Here is a 6282-nt window from a genome sequence, read left to right as displayed (position 1 = left end):
TAGCATACATCCTGTATTCATTATTCATCTTGGTTACGCCGTAATGGGGGTAAAACATGTTAGATTAAAACTAGCAAAAGCAACATAACCGTCGTTAGTTGACTTGAAAGTAAATTATGTAATTATTAATCGAATAAAGGCTTAAAATCGATTTTATTTAAAAAAAAAATATTCTTTTTTTTGTGCCAAAATATATATATAGTAATTATTATTTGTCAAAAGAAAGAGTAGTGTTTGATGCTACAATGAATTCCTCTAAAAACTCTTTAGGTCTAATAACTAGATTTTAAGTTTGTGGATCCCACAGTCAAGGGTTCAAACTTCGGCTCGTGCAAATTAGAAGATATTCATTATTTTTTGTTGAGATACAATATCCCAAAGTTTTGAAGATGGCAGCGTTAACACTTTCGTGCTTTGGATAGCCTGTAAAGCTGTTAGTCGAAAAATAATATTTTTAAATTAGGATAATTCTGATATAATCATGCGGAATACGGTGGCGGTACCCGGGATAGGTGAGGATTTGTACACACAAAGGCCCTGTATTATCCAATACAGGGTCCTATGCACTAAGGGGTTATAATAAATTATTTATTTTATTTGGCTAATAATATTATTTAGACTTTAAAAATGAACAAATGAAATAAGAGAATGCAAAGTCATCTATAATCTGTCTTTCACCCATCATAATGGTCACGAGATAAACCCTACTATCAAAGGAAAGGATTAATAATATTTTAATTTCAATTTTTAATCAATTTTGACAGGATTCAAAATGGGTGAAACATTGAAATTAAATTGCCCTATACAATATACTTTGTCGTTTTTATAGTGTGACTGCGTCCCGCAATTAAACTCGCCTCGTTAACTCCAGATCAGACCTAATGAGCCAAGTACGCGATTTAGTGCATGCGCCGCATCAAATTTAAATTATAGCCCACTCACCATTCTAAAATAACCTTGAGAAATAAACAGTATAAAGAAGGCACAGACCGTTCTTAATTGGCCGAGAACGATGATAGTCGCATGGAAGCGTGATATAACGCAATGTTCATTTAACATACATTTTCAAAGGATTTAAACCTTATTCCAAATTAGATAAAACATAAAATAATACACGTGATTATTGCTTTGAATGTTTCGAAAGCGTTAGATATTCGAAATTTAAATAAGCGTTCCATTTCTACCGCTTTCAAATTAAACAGCGGAGTCATTTTTTCTGACATTACATTTTTACATCTGGCTATATTAAATTCGCAGATTACGTAAAATAAAAAAGAAATAAATGTCAAGTAGGGCTTTTTAAAGTGTAGGGCGTGTGAAATGGAACGGCTGAATTTCGTCAGGGTTATATACTGCGTAATGAGTTCTTCCTACGTGCTGCTCTGATATTGCTAATTTTGGACGAATATACGACCTGTACGTTATAAATGTATGGTGCATAACAGACAAATAAAATACGGCTTTCTCGGAAAACTGCCTTTATGATTCTTTATTCAAAAATGTTGTTATTACTTTAATATTAATAATTTCAGTTTTGAATTCAACTTTATCGACTATTTATTTCTAAAAAATGCAAGTACAATAACAAGATAAATTTAATAAATACTATAAAAAGATAAACCAATAAAGTTTCTAATATTAAACGATACATTAAAATAGCGCACGCAAATTTTAATAAAATTTCTCAGCAAATTAAATAAATAAATTGTAATTACATATGTCGATAATTTACATATATTTTTTACCTACTTAATTTTCAAGTTTTTAGTTTGAAATAAATTATATTTGATTACACGTTTCAGTTTAATTAGATCATTGGTTTTGATTTGCGATTAAAGTATTGGTATTGTAAACATCTTGCATAGTTTTTGATCAATTTGTTGCCACCACTACACAAGTTAGTTTAGTTATTTCTATAAAAAACTAGGCATATTGTATTTTATCTTTGCCTTATAAATGACCAATACTTTAATTTTTCTACATTTTAAATGTGGATTCAATTGCCATTTGAATTGGGGTAATTTTTTGCATTTGTCTTCCATCTGTTTAGCACCGAATTCGATCCTCGCACCAGGTTCGATCTTGACCCTTTGAACTGTTTTCCCACTCCTAGCACATCTTTTTTTGTTAATTAAAATGTGCCGTTGCTACTTTTTAATCACAAATTAACAAAATAAATCACAGCAACAACTCATCCATATATACAGTAGATCGAGTATAAAGTTTGAGTTGCATTTCGTAACTTTTTATATGTAGTAATATTTCAAAAATCCTTTTTATCCCAAATGACTCACGGTGAGTAAGCGTTTTTTAACAAATTCTTTAAAATTATTATAGTAGCTAAATTTAAAAACATTATTTTTTATACATGAAAAGCCTTATCATTTGATATCTATATTGTGAAAAAATATTTAACCCACCATTTCGTGGAGGCGGCCATCTTGGATTTACAATGATTCTGGATATATTAAGTTGTATTGTCATCTGAACTAGAGGCGTGTATCAAATATCCGATCAATCAATCAATTCAATCGGCCAACAGGAAGAGGTTAAAATTTCAATGATTATTAAACTTGACACAAGAATAAAGCTAAATAAAACCCGTTTAGCGTAATTTAATAAAAATACCCATCATAAAGGACTGCTCAAAATTGAGGAGGATAATCACAATATTTTTTAGTTCCCACGTGAAACCACGTAACGTAAAATGCGTACAAAATTATATTTTGCACTGGCTTAATTTAAATATGGAACATTTTTACGTAGAAATATTCCTAATTAAGAAATATAACTATTTTTTTTATTATTTTGCTATTTTACTTGTATGAAAACCTCATCACGAATCGTCCTTCTCTCGCACTCACGCGCTGTATCTGTCTTTCCGCGTTTGAATCTTAATATTCCATTTATCTCAGAACATTATATAATATTAGCAAACCCGTCAGACCCTGCCTGTTTATAAAAGACATGGCGATCGATTGAAAGGTGCTTACAGAAATTAAGTGCTGTGGCATAATTATTGTAGTCTATTAATTAAAAACAAAAATATTTTTATTTATTTTATTCCATAATTATATTAAATTCTTTTTATACTAATAAATTTATATGTTTCACGTACGTCAGGCGTTCCGTGACGGCGGCATTTTTCATTAAAAGCTATATGTCCGGATATGTTGCTAGAATAAAAAAAAAACCCGTACATAACGTAACGAGGTTTACCTAAATAAATCGTTAGGCTCACTCTACAAACTTCCCAGTAGGAAAAGCAGTGTATATAGAATAACTGGAATTTGAAAAAAGGTAAATGTTTATAGTGCATTTTTTATATTTTATAATCTTTTTTTCTACGTATAATATTTAAAGAGATATTATATAGAAGGTTGAGAATATCTCAATTACAAATATTAGGCTTTCTACTTTCAAATAGTTTTTCTTTCTTCTCTGCTATGTATCCTAATCTTGTCTTATATATATATAAGTATATGTCACCCTTCTAACCGGAACCCAACAATATAGAGTACTGTTATTTGGCGGTAGAATATCTGCTTACGTAATTATGTCGGATAAAACCAGTTTCAGTAGACGTAATGTTAGAATGCAATGCAAAAATAACAACTAACGTATATACACTGTATATCAAAATACATACACAGATGTTCTTTTAAAAAATTACTATACATATACATATGTAAATGTCAAAGTTATTAATTTGAAAAAAGGCGCCTATTACAATAACAGGGACGTTAAAAATCCTTTGAAAATAACCATCTAAACTTAACAGGGAGCAATTTGAACATAAAACTTTAGATTTTAATTTAATATTTTAAAAGGAAGTGAATAGGTAACCTACCGAGACCTAGGTAATAGCGTTCTATATGCAGGAAACGTCTCGACCTAATTTGATGTAGAACGAGCGTGCCCAATGATCGTTAAGTTAATTTTATAAAAAAAATTCAACATTTTATACAAAATTTTTATATGAATACTGTGTCTATATGACTGTTATTATAGCAAAGATGGCGGATAGCTGTGTGGATAGATCGTAAGTGGACGTGGATATTTGAGTTTTTTTTTTATTAGTTTTCTTTTTTATTATTTAATTTCGTGCCTGTCGTTGTAATAAAACATAATGCCACGAGTCTGTGTATATTTGTCGAAAAGGGTGTCAGGGTATAGCAGAGAAGGATGATAGATGACAATCAATATTTTTTTAGGCAACTTCGAAAAAAAAGTTAATAAATATATAATGTAAAAAGAAATGTATTTACATATTTAAATTTCAATAGAATGTTAGAATAGCATTCTAACTATTTTTTAAAGTTAATTTTATTATACGCAGACAACATTTTAAAGATAGTTTTGACTACGTAGGCGATTTATTTAAAAAAAAATACGTTCTTGCTTTACCTGGTAATATTCCATAAAGACTGGTTAGTTAGGTTTGCAAAGGCAATATTAATCAATATTAAATGTATTAAAAATATAATGGATTAAATTATTTTGGTAAGTCCTTTAATATTCTGTGTTCATTAAATTAATGTTAAATTAAAATAATGGTTCTTTTAATTAATTATGTAGTCGCTAGCTATTCTGCAGACATATTTGAAATTTACAAACATAGATATATAAACAGTTCATATATAGTACACATGTATCATTAATAGTTTGGGCAGCGTAGCCTCACTGTATAAAATAACAATTTCTACAAACGCTAATGCACCGCTAAACTAGGGACGAGGTTTAAAAATAATAATAAAATCGGAAGATAGACGGGCAAATAGGCCACCTGTTAGTAAATGGTCACAACCTCCCACTTAGTACTATTTGAAATAACAATTCTTACCAACGTTAATACGCTAATAACCATTGGAGCTAAGATGTTATGTCCTTTGTGCACTTACACTGGGTCCTTCAGACTTGAACAAAGCCTTACTACTGAGTATATGTATTAAACAATAAAATATACTTTCAGCTTTTTATCCTTTTGAGAATCAATGATTAAATTTAATCTTAAGAATAATATAGTATATAATATATATGAACGAAGCATAGTGATTGTCAAGAAATTCAAATTATTCGCAAACTAAGTGACAGGGTGGGAAGTGGAGCAATTAAAGGGTTTTAGATAAATTTGCAAGTCAATGTATCCGATCTGATTTAGTCCGCCATTTTGAAAAGTTACCAATGTAACTTCGTTTATGTTTCAGAAGGGCATCGATTGTCTTAACTTTCTTTTACTTCTGCGCATATTTTAAATAATTTTATTAGTTACTTAAGATAATGGTTAAATGTCTTTTAAATATTTTTTTTATTTAACTTGACATAATAATCATTTAATTGCTACTTATTTTTTTATATAAACATTGAAAAAATACCTAAAAAATAAATGAAAATTTATGGTAAATTTACAGTTATAATAAAAGGCACTCGAAATATTCAAATAATGTTCATAATTCATATTTCAGCATTTGTAATTTGAATTTTTTATAGATTTTTGCCGGTTCTTGATTTGAGTGTTAAATAAAATAAAAACAATACTTTGGACTAAAGCCATCAAGTCGATATTGTTCGCTTTGTGCCACTGTGATTCGACCCTGGTCCTTTCCCTAAAACGTTTCCACTCGAGATAAATTCGTCGATTTTCATATTCCAACATATCGTTCACTCGAAAGCCCTACGTTTTGTTATGCCATCATTGACTACACTTTGTGACAAATGCTTTGTATATTTCATAAAAGGGCAAAGATCAAAAAGAACCGCTCTCACTTGAACTTCTACGCTAAAATACTTTGATTCGATTCATTCTTGTTTAGGAAGATTTTGCCTTTTGTAGGATACAGTTCTTTACGAATTTGTTATTATAAACACAAACTACAATTTGTGTTTATGAACATATAAGAACTAGCCAAGTCAGACTTTAGACAACAATATATTATCCTAAGTTATTAAAAAAATATATATTTTATGTAGTTATAAATACATTTCAGGAAGGACCATTGAACTTGGCACCGATTAGATCTCACTTCTTTTGTCGTTGAAGTCAACAACCAAGGTATATATCATAATATTGGACTTGGCTCTCATTTTTACATTTATGTTTTTGATGGGATATCACTACTTTTTGTATATAAATTATTAGTAGGTACTTATTAATAACAAAATTAATACCAAATGGTTTTTGTTAAACTATTCTATTTTCCTACGTTTACGGGGTATAATTGTCCTTTTTTTTGTGATACATTCTATATTTGCTTGTACCTCTGTAATGTTCGAGTGAATTGC

Source organism: Vanessa tameamea, chromosome 19 (genome assembly GCF_037043105.1).
Source record: "Vanessa tameamea isolate UH-Manoa-2023 chromosome 19, ilVanTame1 primary haplotype, whole genome shotgun sequence".
In the NCBI taxonomy this organism is placed as follows: Eukaryota; Metazoa; Arthropoda; class Insecta; order Lepidoptera; family Nymphalidae; genus Vanessa; species Vanessa tameamea.
Note: the sequence above shows the minus strand (reverse complement) of the source record.